This window comes from Capricornis sumatraensis, chromosome 2 (genome assembly GCF_032405125.1).
Source record: "Capricornis sumatraensis isolate serow.1 chromosome 2, serow.2, whole genome shotgun sequence".
Taxonomy (NCBI): domain Eukaryota; kingdom Metazoa; phylum Chordata; class Mammalia; order Artiodactyla; family Bovidae; genus Capricornis; species Capricornis sumatraensis.
The window spans coordinates 115,688,327-115,705,719 of NC_091070.1; positions in this window are offsets into that span (position 1 = coordinate 115,688,327).

Sequence of the window (17,393 nt, forward strand, 5' to 3'; positions counted from 1 at the left end):
TCTGGCCCAAATCCCCTGTCCAGGAAGAAAGCCCCACTCTTTTCCCCCTGGGTTTCAGGAAGCTGGGAGGAGGGGGCAGTCTAGACAGACGCCTATCCTGCCCTCAGAACCCCCGAGCAGCTCCTGCTGGACAGGCACACACAGGTCTGCGCAGTGCAGCCTGTCTCCCTGCACTCCTTTCCATTCTGTCGCTCAGGATCTGTCTTGCTGTCACATTCCGTTTCAGTCACATCCTCCCCCCGCCACTTACCATGTCAAAGACTTCAAGTACCGCCTTGCTCTGGGTGACAGTGACATGTACCAGTGGAGCCAAGTTTCTACACATCGGTCATCATTAAAAGACTTAGATTCACCAAATGATTCCGACACTATCCCGCTGTGACGCTCCCCCACAGTCACAGGATCTCCGCCACATACAGCACGTATAGAAAGGTCCCAGTAGCTACGGTGCTTGCTGGGATATTTACACACACGTACTACTCACAACAGCTACAAAGGTGAGCAGTCACCAGTTTCATTTAATAGATGACAAAACTGCAGTCCAAAGGGTCAGATAACTGCACAAAGCACCAGAGCCATAAGGGGAAGAAAGTCTTTAAACTCAGGTCCATCTGCTCAGATTTATATTCCCCTGTACTCTTCTCTGAAACATTTCCACTTCCATCACCCCACACTCTCACGCCACTCTTGTCTTTCAAGCCCACCCCACTCCACCCTGGTGTTGGTCCCTGATGCGCTTCAGTTCATCTTTTCCTAACTATTGGTGCCCAATCTGAGATACAGGCACTTAGTTCCGATGGGTGGGACTAGATACCAGTACAACCTCTTCAGTGGACAATTTTGCAACATCAGAAATAACAAGGGCAGGGACTTCTCTGGTGGTCCAGAGGCTGAGATCTGTGCTCCCAGGGCAGGGGGCCTGGGTTTGATCCCTAGTCAGAGAATTAGATCCTGCATGCTGCAATTAAGACCTGGTGCAGCCAAATAAATAAATATTTTAAATATATGCATATTTAAGTGCAGGGTACCAGGACAATTCAATGGGGAAAGAGTAGTCTTTTCAACAAATGGTGTCAGGATGCTGGATATCCACATTCAAAAGAATGAAGCTGGACTTGTACCTCACACCATAAAACAAAAATGAAAGAAACATCACAGACCTAGATATAAAAGCTAAAACTATAAAACTCTTAGAAGAAGCATGGATATAAATTTTCATGACGTTGGATTCTGCAGTGGTTTCTTTAGATACTGAAAGCACAAGGCACAAAAGTAGATAAACTGAACTTCATCAAAATTCAAAACTCTTGTGCTTCAAAGGACATCTTTAAGGAAATAAAACAACCCACAAAAGTGGGAGATGTTTTCAAATCATATATCTGACAAAGGATTTATATCTGCAATGTATAAAGAACTCTTCAGTTCAGTTCAGTCACTCAGTCGTGTCCGGCTCTTCCCAACCCCATGAATCGCAGCATGCCAGGCCTCCCTGTCCATCACCAACTCCTGGAGTTCACTCAGACTCATGTCCATCGAGTCAGTGATGCCATCCAGCCATTTCATCCTCGGTCGTCCCCTTCTCCTGCCCCCAATCCCTCCCAGCATCAGAGTCTTTTCCAATGAGTCAACTCTTCGCATGAGGTGGCCAAAGTACTGGAGTTTCAGCTTTAGCATCATTCCTTCCAAAGAACACCCAGGGCTGATCTCCCTCAGAATGGACTGGTTGGATCTCCTTGCACAACTCAAAAAGATAGCCCAATTAAATGGGCAAAGAATTTGAAAAGCCATTTCTCCAAAGAAGATAGATGAATGGCTAATAAGCACATGAAGTAATGCTCAGGGTTCCCCTGGTGGTCCAATGGTTAAGAATCTGCCTGCCAATAAACATAGGTTCGACCCCTGGTCTGAAAAGATCCCACATGCCCTGAGGTGACTAAGCTCCTGGACCACAATTACTGAGCCTGAGCTCCCCAACAAGAGAAGGCGCTGCAGTGAGAGGCTCAGGCCCACCGCAACTAGAGCAGCCCCTGCTCGCCGCAACTGCAGAGAGCCCTCGTGCAACAGCAAAGATCCAGCACACCCAAAGATGAGTAAGTAAAATCTTTTTATAAAAGAGAGTAAAGGCCCAAGAGTATTAGGAAAAAATGATATTCAACATCATTAGTCATTAGAAAAATGCAAATCAAAATCATGAGATACCACTTCACCCCCACTAGGATAGCTAAAGTACAATAGGGACTAACAAGTGTTGGTGAGGCTGTGGAGAAATTACAAGTCAGGTATTGCTAAGGAGGCTGTAAAATAGTGGACTCACTTTGGAAAACAGTTTGGCAGTTTCTCGCTAAACACAGTTACCATGTGAGTCAGCAATTTCACTCCTAGGTATAAATCTCAAGAAAATTGAGAGCATATGTCTGCACAAAAATCTGTATACAAATGTTTATAGCATCATGATTCTTAATAGCCAAAAAGTGGAAATAATCGCATTGCTCATCAGCTAACAAGTGGATAAACAAAAGGTGATATATCCATACAATGGAATATTCAGCCATCAGAATGAAATACTGATATAAGCTACAACATAGAAGAATCTTGAAAACACGCCAAATGAAAGTCAAACACAGGCTTCCCTGGTGGCTCAGTGGTAAAGAATCTGCCTGCCAATGCGGGAGACTTCAGTTTGATCCCTGGTCCAGGAAGATTCCACATGCCTTGGGGCCACCTAAGTTTATGCACCACAGCTACTGAGCCTGCGCCCTAGAGCCCACGAGCCTCAACCACTGAGCCTGTGTGCTGCAACCACTGAGCCCATGTGCTAGAGCCCCGGCTCTGCAACAAAAGAAGCCACTCCAACAAGTGGCCCATACACTGCAACTGGAGGGTAGCCCTGCTCGCTGCAACTAGGGAAGGTCCATGTGCAGCAGTGAAGATCCAGCCCAGGCGAAAATAAACTAATTACATTTTTTTAAAAGAAGGAAAAAAAGAAATGAGCTAGATCTGAGTGTACTGATGTGAAAAGCTGTCAATGGTACATGTTATTTGGAATGCTACATGAGAAATGTGGCAGCGGTCCACCTTTGGGGAGTAGGAAGCATCTTTCTGTGCTGTTAATACAGTAAGCTTATCCAAGTCTTACAGAAAAGGAGGCCAGCACATGCCATGCGTCTAGAACAGGGGTGAGCAACACGGAGGAGTGGCGTGGCCCTTGTTCTAGAGCAGTGAGGCTCCAACTAGGTGCTACAGTCTGTGCCTGGTCAGCTACTAGGACACATGCAGAAATCGACAGCAAACACTTAGAAACTCACAGCTTGCAGTCGTACCCATGATTCTAATGATAAAAAAACAGATTATATTTTATATTATATAGGTCTCTTCATTTCATTTTTCTAGTAACTTGGTTTTTTCATATTTCACGAAAATATCAGTCGATAACAGAATTGAAAATTTTAAGCAGTTGCCCTTTACTACAGACTGTTTGAGAAGAACTGTTCTACAGGGCATACTTCTAGTCAAGTGATATAGGATGCATTAGCACTGATGAATTAAACCAGAGGGACTGAATGGAGTAGCTGAGATCACACTATATATGCAATATTGGATTCTGCTATATGCATTGAGCCATGAAAAACATTCTCCATTTCTTTAAAATTTCTTCAAAACATTATGTAGGCCATATAGTTCATGTATTTAACATTCGTATAATATCGGACAGTTTTCCATGATCAAGAACATATAATTCTGCAATGAATATTTTTGAGTTCAATTCAGTTGCTCAGTTGTGTCCGACTCTGTGATCTCATAAACCACAGCACACCAGGCCTTCCTGTCCATCATCAACTGCCAGAGTCCACCCAAACCCATGTCCATTGAGTCGGTGATGGCATCCAGCCATCTTATCCTCTGTCATCCCCTTCTCCTCCTGCCCCCCATCCCTCCCAGCATCAAGGTCTTTTCCAATGAGTCAACTCTTCATATCAGGTGGCCAAAGTATTGGAGTTTCAGCCTCAGCATCAGTCCTTCCAATGAACACCCAGGACTGATCTCCTTTAGGATGGACTGGTTGGATCTCCTTGCAGTCCAAGGGACTCTCAAGAGTCTACTCCAACACCACAGTTCAAAAGCTTCAATTCTTTGGAGTTCAGCTTTCTTCATAGTCCAACTCTCACATCCATACATGACTACTGGAAAAACCATAGCCTTCACTAGACGGACCTTTGTTGGCAAAGTAATATCTCTGCTTTTTAATATGCTGTCTAGGTTGGTCATAACTTTCCTTCCAAGGAGTAAGTGTCTTTTAATTTCATGGCTGCAATCACCATCTGCAGTGATTTTGGAGCCCCCCAAAACAAAGTCAGACACTGTTTCCACTGTTTCCCCATCTATTTGCCATGAAGTGATGGGACCAGATGCCATGAACTTAAGTTTTCTGAATGTTGAGCTTTAAGCCAACTTTTTCACTCTCCTCTTTCACTTTCATCAAGAGGCTGTTCAGTTCCTCCTCACTTTCTGCCATAAGGGTGGTATCATCCGCATATCTGAGGTTATTGATATTTCTCCCGGCAATCTTAATTCCAGCTTGTGTTTCTTCCAGCCCAGCATTTCTCATGATGTACTCTGCATATAAGTTAAATAAGCAGGATGACAATATACAGCCCTGACGTGCTCCTTTTCCGATTTGGAACCAATCTGTTGTTCCACGTCCAGTTCTAACTGTTGCTTCCTGACCTGCATATAGGTTTCTCAAGAGGCAGGTCAGGTGGTCTGGTATTCCCATCTCCTTCAGAATTTTCCAGTTTATTGTGATCCACACAGTCAAAGACTTTGGCATAGCCAATAAAGCAGAAATAGATGTTTTTCTAGAACTCTCTTGCTTTTTCCATGATCCAGGGGATGTTGGCAATTTGATCTCTGGTTCCTCTGCCTTCTCTAAAACCAGCTTGAACATCTGGAAGTTCACGGTTCATGTACTATTGAAGCCTGGCTTGGAGAATTTTGAGCATTACTTTACTAGCATGTGAGATGAGTGCAGTTGTGCGGTAGTTGGAGCATTCTTTGGTGTTGCCTTTCTTTGGGATTGGAATGAAAACTGACCTTTTCCAGTCCTGTGGCCACTGCTGAGTTTTCCAAACTTGCTGGCATATTGAGTGTAGCACTGTCACAGCATCATCTTTCAGGATTTGCAACAGCTCAACTGGAATTCCATCACCTCCACTAGCTTTGTTCGTAGTGATTCATCCTAAGGCCCACTTGACTTCACATTCCAGGATGTTTTTGAATATAAGATCTTTATTTATATTTCTAAATATCTCCCTAGAATACTAGGACAGAAATTGCTAGATCAAAGAGTATGAACATTTTTTAAAATTAGGTTTTTCCATATTATAATACATATTCATTGTAGAAAATTTCAGTTCAGTTCAGTCGCTCAGTCGTGTCTGACTCTTTGCTACCCCATAGAATGCAGCACGCCAGGCTTCCCTGTCCATCACCAACTCCTGGAGCTTATTCAAACTCATGTCCATCGTGTCCAGGATGCCATCCAACCATCTCATCCTCTGTCTTCCCCTTCTCCTTCTGCCTTCAATCTTTCCCAGCATCAGGGTCTTTTCCAATGAGTCAGCTCTTAACATCAGGTGGCCAAAGCATTGGAGCTTCAGCATCAGCCCTTTCAATGAATAGTCAGGATTGATTTCCTTTAGAATTGACTGGTTTGATCTCCTTTCACTCCAGGGACTCTCAAGAGTCTTCTCCAACACCACAATTCAAGAGCATCAAATCTTCAGCACTCAGCTTTCTTTATGGTCCAACTCTCACATCCATACATGACTACTGGGAAAACCATAGCTTTGGCTAGATGGACCTTTGTTGGCAAAGTAATGTCTCTGCTTTTTAATATACTGTCTAGGTTGGTCATAGCTTTACTTCCAAGGAGCAAGTGTCTTTTAATTTCATGGCTGCAGTCTTTTGGAGCCCAAGAAAATAGTCTCTCACTATTTCCATTGTTTCCCCATTTATTTGCCATGAAGTGATGGGACCAGATGCTGTGACCTTAGTTTTTTGAATGTTGAGTTTTAAGCCAGCTTTTTCACACTCCTCTTTCACTTTCATCAGGAGGTTCTTTAGTGCTTCTTTCATTTCTGCCATAAGGGTGGTGTCATCTATGTATCTGAAGTTATTGATGTTTCTCCCAGTAAACTTAATTCCAGCTTGTGCTTCATCCAGCCTTGCGTTTCTCATGATGTACTCTGCATAGAAGTTAAAGGAGCAGGGTGACAATACACAGCCTTGACGTACTCCGTTCCCAATTTGGAACCAGTCTATTGTTCCATGTTCGGTTCTAACTGTTGCTTCTTGACCTGCATACAGATTTCTCAGGAGGCAGGTAAGGTGGTCTGGTGTTCCCATCTCTTGAAGAATTTTCCACAGTTTGTTGTGATCCACACAGTCAAAGTCTTTGGCCTTTAGTCAATGAAGCAGAGGTAGATGTTTTTCTCTAGTCTTTCCCATTCTGTTGTTTTCCTCTATTTCTTTGCTTTGATCACTGAGGAAGGGTTTTTTATCTCTCCTTGCTATTCTTTGGAACTCTGCATTCAGATGCTTATATCTTTCCTTTTCTCCTTTGCTTTTCGCTTCTCTTCTTTTCACAGCTATTTATAAGGCCTCCTGAGACACCCATTTTGCTTTTTTACATTTCTTTTCCATGGGGATAGTCTTGATCCCTATCTCCTGTACAATGTCATGAACCTCCATCCATAGTTCTTCAGGCACTCTATCTATCAGATCTAGTCCCTTAAATCTATTTCTCACTTCCACTGAATAATCATAAGGGATTTGATTTAGGTCATACCTGAATGGTCTAGTGGTTTTCCCTACTTTCTTCAATGTAAGTCTGTATTTGGCAATAAGGGGTTCATGATCTGAGCCACAGTCAGCTCCTTTCATTCCAATCCCAAAGGAAGGCAATGCCAAAGAATGCTTAAACTACCACACAATTGCACTCATCTCACATGCTAATAAAGTAATGCTCAAAATTCTCAAAGCCAGGCTTCAGCAATACGTGAACTGTGAACTTCCAGATGTTCAAGCTGGTTTTAGAAAAGGCAGAGGAACCAGAGATCAAATTGCCAACATCCACTGGATCATCGAAAAAGCAAGAGAGTTCTAGAAAAACATCTATTTCTGCTTTATTGACTACGCCAAAGCCTTTGATTGTGTGGATCACAATAAACTGTGGAAAATTCTGAAAGAGATGGGAACACCAGACCACCTGACCTGCCTCTTGAGAAACCTATATGCAGGTCAGGAAGCAACAGTTAGAACTGGACATGGAACAACAGACTGGTTCCAAATAGGAAAAGGAGTGCATCAAGGCTGTATATTGTCACCCTGCTTGTTTAACTTATATGCAGAATACATCATGAGAAATGCTGGACTGGAAGAAACACAAGCTGGAATCAAGATTGCCAGGAGAGATATCAATAACCTCAGATATGCAGATGACACCACCCTTATGGCAGAAAGTGAGGAGGAACTGAACAGCCTCTTGATGAAAGTGAAAGAGAAGAGTGAAAAAGTTAGCTTAACATTCAGAAAACTAAGCTCATGGCATCTGGTCCCATCACTTCATGGCAAATAGATGGGGAAACAGTGGAAACAGTGTCCGACTTTGTTTTGGAGGGCTCCAAAATCACTGCAGATGGTGATTGCAGCCATGAAATCAAAAGACACTTACTTCTTGGAAGGAAAGTTATGACCAACCTAGATAGCATATTGAAAAGCAGAGACATTACTTTGTCCACAAAGGTCCATCTAGTCAAGACTATGGTTTTTCCAGTGGTCATGTATGGATGTGAGAATTGGACTGTGAAGAAAGCTGAGTGCCGAAGAATTGATGCTTTTGAACTGTGGTGTTGGAGAAGACTTTTGAGAGTCCCTTGGACTGCAAGGAGATCCAACCAGTCCATTCTAAAGGAAATCAGTCCTGGGTGTTCATTGGAAGGACTGATGCTAAAGCTGAAACGCCAATACTCTGGCCACCTCATGCGAAGAGTTAACTCGTTGGAAAAGACTCTGATGCTGGGAGGAATTGGGGGCAGGAGGAGAAGGGGATGACAGAGGATGAGATGGCTGGATGGCATTACCAACTAAATGGACATGAGTTTGAATGAGCTCTGGGAGTTGGTAATGGACAGGTAGGCCTGGCGTGCTTCAATTCATGGGGTTGCAAAGAGTCAGACACGACTGAGCGACTGAACTGAACTGAACTGAAGATGTTTTTCTGGAACTCTCTTGCTTTTTCAGTGATCCAATGGGTGTTGGCAATTTGATCTCTGGTTCCCTTGCCTTTTCTGAATCCAGCTTGAACATCTGGAAATTCATGGTTCACGTACTGTTGAAGCCTGGCTTGGAGAATTTTGAGCATTTCTTTACTAGCATGTGAGATGAGTGCAATTGTGCAGTAGTTTGAACATCCTTTGGCATTGCCTTTCTTTGGGATTGGAATGAAAACTGACCTTTTCCAGTCCTGTAACCACTGCTGAGTTTTCCAAATTTGTTGGCATATTGAGTGCAGCAGTTTCACAGCATCATCTTTCAGGATTTGAAATAGCTCAACTGGAATTCCATTGCCCCCAGTAGCTTTGTTGGTAGTGATGCTTCCTAAGGCCCACTTGTATGCAGAGTACATCATTGCATTCCAGGTTTTCTGGCTCTAGGTGAGTGATCACACCATCGTGGTTATCTGGGTTATGAAGATCTTTTTTTATATAGTTCTGGAAAATTTAGAAAATATTTAAAAGGCAAAAAACAAAAGGGGGATTCCTTGGTGGGTCAGTGGTTAAGAGTCCTCCTTGCAAAGTAGGGGACACTAGTTCAATCCTTGGTCTGAGAGGTTCCCACATGCCACAGAGCAACTGAGCCCATGCACCTCAAGTACTGAGCCCACTGCACCCACACGCCATGACTACTGAAGCAGCCTGTGCTCCCCAGCAAGAGAAGCCATCGTAGTCAGAAGCTGGCGCACTGCGACTGGAGAGTAGCCCCTGCTGGCTGCAACTATAGAAAGAGCAACAACAAAGACCCACCGCAGACAGACAGTAAAATAAAAAAAGAAATCTTTTTAAAAAAGAAACAAAGGTTAAAATAATTCATGATACCATCACTAAATGATAGCTACTTGTAACATTTTGATGCATTCTCTTCCAATCATATTTGTAATTAGAATCACACTATGCATCTTATTTCGTTAACTCCTTATTCCATTTAACACTGTAAACATATCACCATATTAAATGGAATATACCCTAATTTACTTAATCCACCCACTATTAAATAACCATTTAGAGGGTGAAGTTTTGATATATAAAAGAATGCTATGTTGCAAATTCCTTGTAGGGGGCCCTGTTGACACTGTTCTTTCTGGGTCTTTTTTTCCTTTTTTTAGTATCTTAGTTCCCTCACCAAGGATCAAACCTGTGTCCCCTGCAGTGGAAACACAGAGTCTTAACTACTGGACTAGCGCGGAAGTCCCGGATCTTTTCCTTTAGTGAACTGATCCTCTCTTCCTCTAAATGACTGGTGGGGTTAATGATTTGCAGAATCTGCCTCCCACTGACCAGGACACCCGACTCCAGGTTCTAGAATAGACACAGACTCTCTTCCCCTCTGCCACGAGAATTTGAATTCTGAGGGCGGCACCCAGGAAGGGAAGCCAGTGGTAGCTGAGTCACCAGCTGGCAGCACCGTGGAGAGATGGCCACCAGTTTCTGGCACTGAGATCCCCAGAAGGGTCAGTGTGTCACCTTTCCCAGCGCAAGTCACCTAACCCCTTACAACCCTGAGTGCCCCTTGGCATCTCCCAGCCAATCCCTGCTTGCTCAAGTTCTTCAGTGCCCTATTTTATTATTTACAAAGATTCCTTCCTGATTCATCTTAGTACGTAATCTTTATGCCTGGATTTATTTTCTCAGACTATATTCCTAGAAAAAAAGATGCCGTGTTGAAGGGTAGGCACTTTTTGTATGTGACCTAACATCCTCCAGAAAATCAGTATCAATTAACAAAGAAAGGGGGCACAGAATGTGAGAGCAAACTGGAGCACCTTGCTGGGGCCAAGAGTCCTGGACCCAGAAGGAAGCCCAGCATGACTCTTGCCAGTCAACCTAAACCTGCCCTCATGGGACTGTGAGACCTCTCAGTTGCCTTTCTACCACCATCAGTGCAGCATAGGCGACCCCTTCCTCTGCAAGGAACACACATTTTATTTTATTTTATTTTATTTTATTTTTAATTTTTTATTTTTTTAATTTTAAAATCTTTAATTCTTACATGTGTTCCCAAACATGAAACCCCCTCCCACCTCCCTCCCCATAACATCTCTGTGGGTCATCCCCATGCACCAGCCCCAAGCATGCTGTATCCTGCGTCAGACATAGACTGGCGATTCAATTCTTACATGATAGTATACATGATAGAATGCCATTCTCCCAAATCATCCCGCCCCCTCCCTCTCTCTCTGAGTCCAAAAGTCCGTTATACACAGCTGTGTCTTTTTTCCTGTCTTGCATACAGGGTCGTCATTGCCATCTTTCTAAATTCCATATATATGTGTTAGTATACTGTATTGGTGTTTTTCTTTCTGGCTTACTTCACTCTGTATAATCGGCTCCAGTTTCATCCATCTCATCAGAACTGATTCAAATGAATTCTTTTTAACGGCTGAGTAATACTCCATTGTGTACATGTACCAAAGCTTTCTTATCCATTCATCTGCTGATGGACATCTAGGTTGTTTCCATGTCCTGGCTATTATAAACAGTGCTGCGATGAACATTGGGGTACATGTGTCTCTTTCAATTCTGGTTTCCTCGGTGTGTATACCCAGCAGTGGGATTGCTGGGTCATAAGGTAGTTCTATTTGCAATTTTTTAAGGAATCTCCACACTGTTCTCCATAGTGGCTGTACTAGTTTGCATTCCCACCAACAGTGTAGGAGGGTTCCCTTTTCTCCACACCCTCTCCAGCATTTATTGCTTGCAGATTTTTGGATTGCAGACTTTCTGACTGGTGTGAAGTGGTACCTCATTGTGGTTTTGATTTGCATTTCTCTGATAATGAGTGATGTTGAGCATCTTTTCATGTGTTTGTTAGCCATCTGTATGTCTTCTTTGGAGAAATGTCTATTTAGTTCTTTGGCCCATTTTTTGATTGGGTCGTTTATTTTTCTGGAATTGAGCTGCATAAGTTGCTTGTATATTTTTGAGATTAGTTGTTTGTCAGTTGCTTCATTTGCTATTATTTTCTCCCATTCAGAAGGCTGTCTTTTCACCTTGTGTATATTTTCCTTTGTTGTGCAGAAGCTTTTAATTTTAATTAGATCCCATTTGTTTATTTTTGCTTTTATTTCCAGAATTCTGGGAGGTGGATCATAGAGGATCCTGCTGTGATTTATGTCTGAGAGTGTTTTGCCTATATTCTCCTCTAGGAGTTTTATAGTTTCTGGTCTTACATTTAGATCTTTAATCCATTTTGAGTTTATTTTTGTGTGCGGTGTTAGAAAGTGATCTAGTTTCATTCTTTTACAAGTGGTTGACCAGTTTTCCCAGCACCACTTGTTAAAGAGATTGTCTTTACTCCATTGTATATTCTTGCCTCCTTTATCAAAGATAAGGTGTCCATATGTGTGTGGATTTATCTCTGGGCTTTCTATTTTGTTCCATTGATCTATATGTCTGTCTTTGTGCCAGTACCATACTGTTTTGATGACTGTGGCTTTGTAGTAGAGCCTGAAGTCAGGCAAGTTGATTCCTCCAGTTCCATTCTTCTTTCTCAAGATTGCTTTGGCAATTCGAGGTTTTTTGTATTTCCATACAAATCTTGAAATTATTTGTTCTAGTTCTGTGAAAAATATGGCTGGTAGCTTGATAGGGATTGCATTGAATTTGTAAATTGCTTTGGGTAGTATACTCATTTTCACTATATTGATTCTTCCGACCCATGAACATGGTATATTTCTCCATCTATTAGTGTCCTCTTTGATTTCTTTCATCAGTGTTTTATAGTTTTCTATATATAGGTCTTTAGTTTCTTTGGGTAGATATATTCCTAAGTATTTTATTCTTTTTGTTGCAATGGTGAATGGAATTGTTTCCTTAATTTCTTTTTCTACTTTCTCATTATTAGTGTATAGGAATGCAAGGGATTTCTGTGTGTTGATTTTATATCCTGCAACTTTACTATATTCATTGATGAGCTCTAGTAATTTTCTGGTGGAGTCTTTAGGGTTTTCCATGTAGAGGATCATGTCATCTGCAAACAGTGAGAGTTTTACTTCTTCTTTTCCAATTTGGATTCCTTTTATTTCTTTTTCTGCTCTGATTGCTGTGGCCAAAACTTCCAGAACTATGTTGAATAGTAGCGGTGAAAGTGGACACCCTTGTCTTGTTCCTGACTTTAGGGGAAATGCTTTCAATTTTTCACCATTAAGGATAATGTTTGCTGTGGGTTTGTCATATATAGCTTTTATTACGTTGAGGTATGTTCCTTCTATTCCTGCTTTCTGGAGAGTTTTTATCATAAATGGATGTTGAATTTTGTCAAAGGCCTTCTCTGCATCTATTGAGATAATCATATGGTTTTTATTTTTCAATTTGTTAATGTGGTGAATTACATTGATTGATTTGCGGATATTGAAGAATCCTTGCATCCCTGGGATAAAGCCCACTTGGTCATGGTGTATGATCTTTTTAATATGTTGTTGGATTCTGATTGCTAGAATTTTGTTGAGGATTTTTGCATCTATGTTCATCAGTGATATTGGCCTGTAGTTTTCTTTTTTTGTGACATCTTTGTCAGGTTTTGGTATTAGGGTGATGGTGGCCTCATAGAATGAGTTTGGAAGTTTACCTTCCTCTGCAATTTTCTGGAAGAGTTTGAGGAGGATAGGTGTTAGCTCTTCTCGAAATTTTTGGTAGAATTCAGCTGTGAAGCCGTCTGGACCTGGGCTTTTGTTTGCTGGAAGATTTCTGATTACAGTTTCGATTTCCGTGCTGGTGATGGGTCTGTTAAGATTTTCTATTTCTTCCTGGTTCAGTTTTGGAAAATTGTACTTTTCTAAGAATTTGTCCATTTCTTCCACATTGTCCATTTTATTGGCATACAACTGCTGATAGTAGTCTCTTATGATCCTTTGTATTTCTGTGTTGTCTGTTGTGATCGCTCCATTTTCATTTCTAATTTTATTGATTTGATTTTTCTCTCTTTGCTTCTTGATGAGTCTGGCTAGTGGTTTGTCAATTTTATTTATCCTTTCAAAGAACCAGCTTTTGGCCTTGTTGATTTTTGCTATGGTCTCTTTTGTTTCTTTAGCATTTATTTCTGCCCTAATTTTTAAGATTTATTTCCTTCTACTAACTCTGGGGTTCTCCAATTCTTCTTTTTCTAGTTGCTTTAGTTGTAGAGTTAGGTTATTTATTTGACTTTTTTCTTGTTTCTTGAGGTATGCCTGTATTGCTATGAACTTTCCTCTTAGCACTGCTTTTATAGTGTCCCACAGGTTTTGGGTTGTTGTGTTTTCATTTTCATTAGTTTCTATGCATATTTTGATTTCTTTTTTGATTTCTTCTGTGATTTGTTGGTTATTCAGAAGTGTGTTGTTCAACCTCCATATGTTGGAATTTTTAGTAGTTTTTCTCCTGTAATTGAGATCTAATCTTAATGCATTATGGTCAGAAAAGATGCTTGGAATGATTTCGATTTTTTTGAATTTATCAAGTTTAGATTTATGGCTCAGGATGTGATCTATCCTGGAGAAGGTTCCACGAGCACTTGAAAAAAAGGTGAAATTCATTGTTTTGGGGTGAAATGTCCTATAGATATCAATTAGGTCTAATTGATCTAATGTATCATTTAAAGTTTGCATTTCTTTGTTAATTTTCTGTTTAGTTGATCTGTCCATAGGTGTGAGTGGGGTATTAAAGTCTCCCACTATTATTGTGTTATTGTTGATTTCCCCTTTCATACTTGTTAGCATTTGTCTTACATATTGCGGTGCTCCTATATTGGGTGCATATATATTTATAATTGTTTTATCTTCTTCTTGGATTGATCCTTTGATCATTATGTAGTGGCCTTCTTTGTCTCTTTTCACAGCCTTTGTTTTAAAGTCTATTTTATCAGATATGAGTATTGCCACTCCTGCTTTCTTTTGGTCTCTATTTGCGTGGTATATCTTATTCCAGCCCTTCACTTTCAGTCTATATGTGTCCCTTGTTTTGAGGTGGGTCTCTTGTAAGCAGCATATAGAGGGGTCTTGTTTTTGTATCCATTCGGCAAGTCTTTGCCTTTTGGTTGGGGCGTTCAACCCATTTACGTTTAAGGTAATTATTGATAAGTATGATCCCGTTACCATTTACTTTATTGTTTTGGGTTCGGGTTTATACACCCTTTTCGGTTTCCTGTCTAGAGAATATCCTTTAGAATTTGTTGGAGAGCTGGTTTGGTGGTGCTGAATTCTCTCAGCTTTTGCTTGTCTGTAAAGCTTTTGATTTCTCCTTCGTATTTGAATGAGATCCTTGCTGGGTACAGTAATCTGGGCTGTAGGTTATTGTCTTTCATCACTTTAAGTATGTCTTGCCATTCCCTCCTGGCCTGAAGAGTTTCTATTGAAAGATCAGCTGTTATCCTTATGGGAATCCCCTTGTGTGTTATTTGTTGTTTTTCCCTTGCTGCTTTTAATATTTGTTCTTTGTGTTTGACCTTTGTTAATTTAATTAATATGTGTCTTGGGGTGTTTCGCCTTGGGTTTATCCTATTTGGAACTCTCTGTGTTTCTTGGACTTGGGTGATTATTTCCTTCCCCATTTTAGGGAAGTTTTCAACTATTATCTCCTCAAGGATTTTCTCATGATCTTTCTTTCTGTCTTCTTCTTCTGGGACTCCTATAATTCGAATGTTGGAGCGTTTCATATTGTCCTGGAGGTCTCTGAGATTGTCCTCGTTTCTTTTAATTCGTATTTCTTGTTTCCTCTCTGATTCATTTATTTCTACCATTCTATCTTCTATTTCACTAATCCTATCTTCTGCCTCCGTTATTCTACTATTTGTTGCCTCCAGAGTGTTTCTGATCTCATTTATTGCGTTATTCATTATATTTTGACTCTTTTTTATTTCTTCTAGGTCCTTGTTAAACCTTTCTTGCATCTTCTCAATCCTTGTCTCTAGGCTATTTATCTGTGATTCCATTTTGATTTCAAGATTTTGGATCATTTTCACTATCAATATTCGGAATTCCTTCTCAGGTAGATTCCCTACTTCTTCCTCTTTTGTTTGGTTTGGTGGGCAACTCTCCTGTTCCTTTACCTGCTGAGTATTCCTCTGTCTCTTCATCTTGGTTATATTGCTGCGTTTGGGGTGGTCTTTTTATATTCTGGTAATTTGTGGAGTTTTCTTTATTATGGAGCTTCCTCACTGTGGGTGGGGTTCTATCAGTGGCTTGTCAAGGTTTCCTGGTTAGGGAGGCTTGTGTTGGAGTTCTGGTGGGTGGAGCTGGGTTTCTTCTCTCTGGAGTGCAGTGGAGTGACCAGTGATGGGTTATGAGACATCAAAGGTTTTGGAATAATTTTGAGCTGCCTGTATATTCAAGCTCAGGGGAGTGTTCCTGTGTTGCTGGAGAATTTGAGTGATATGTCTTGTTTTGGAACTTGTTGGCCCTTGGGTGGAGCTTGGTTTCAGTGTAAGTATGAAGGCATTTGATGAGCTCCTATTGCTGAATGTTCCCTGAATTCAAGAGTTCTCTAATGTTTTCAGGCTTTGTATTTAAGCCTCCTGCTTCTGGTCTTCAGTTTTTACAGTAGCCTCTAGACTTCTCCATCAGTGGTGTAAGGTGCTGGAAAGGTGCATCGGTCCTGGGGCTCTGGGCAGGGAGAAGGTCTCACAAACTCTTCCAGCAAATGCCACTCCTTGCGGGTCTCCGGGCTGGCAGGCCGGCAGCGCGCGTCCTGCCCCACTCGCACTACACTAAAGAACATTTCTTAAAAGCTCTATTGGATAATGAGCTCATCACTGGAGCCAAGCCTGGGCACAGGGCGCTGCTGCGGGTGGACATCAGCTACACTTGGAACACACATTTTAAAAATACAGGTTGCCAAGACTTTCCTGGTGGTCCAGGGGTGAAGAATCTGCCTTGCAATGCAGGGGATGTGGGTTCGAACACTGGCTGGGGAACTAAGATCCCCACATGCCTCCTAGCAACTAAGCCAGTGTGCCTCAACCTGAGGGAACCAAATAAATAGAAGAACTTAAAAAAATAAAATGAAAATAAAAAATACAGATTTCCAAATGCAGTGTGGTACCCTGGACGGGATCCGGGAATAGAAAATAAGACATTAATGGGAAAACTGGTGAAACTGAATAAAGTCTAGAGTCCAGTTAATAATAATATGTTAATATTGGTTTCTTAGTTTTAACAAATGTACCATAGCAATGTAAACTGTTAACCATGGGGAGAGACAGGAACTCTCTGTACTGTTTCTGCAACTTTTCTGTACATTTTAAACTGTTCCAAAATTAAAAGTTTACTTAAAACTGTATCACACCAATTTAGAGTCCCACTAAGAGGGCATAGAAATGTTAGTCTTACCACAACCTTGCCAACAGCAAGTATTTTTAAAAATTCAGTCTTTCAGCAAATATTTATTAAGTACTGTCTATGTACCAGGCACTATCCTAGGTTCTCGGGATCCATCTTTAAACAAAGCAGACATAGATTGATGCCCTCATGGTGTTGACATTGTAGCAAAAAAGATATTTTAGTCTGTTAGAAGCAAAAAGTGCTTTGAACAAGGATTTACTGTATAGCACAGGGAACTATACGCAGTTGCTTTTGATAAACTATAATGGAAAAGAATTGAAAAAAGGATATATATATATATATATATATATAACCGAGTAATTTGCTATAAATCTGAAACTAACAAAATACATAAATCAGCTATACTTCAGTCAAAAAAAAAGAAGTAAGGACTTCCCTGGTGGTCCAGTGACTAGAACTCCAAGTTCCCAACGTAGGGGGCCCAGGTTTGATCCCTGGTCAGGGAACTAGATCTCACATCATAACTAAGAGTTCGCAAGCTGCAACCAAGATTGAAAGTCCCACATGCTGCAAGTAAGACCCAGCACACTTCAAATAAATAAATTAAATTAAATTAATATTCTTTAAAAAAGAGAGAAAAAGAAGTAATTCTACTTTGGAAAAAGTAGAATAAGGACCAACACAGGGGAACAGAGAATAAGGGGTAAGCTACGATTTTCAATAGGGTAACCTAGAGAGGCTTCATTGAGGAGGTAACATCACAGCAATGACCTGAAGGAGGTGAAGGGGTAAGCCATGTGCATGT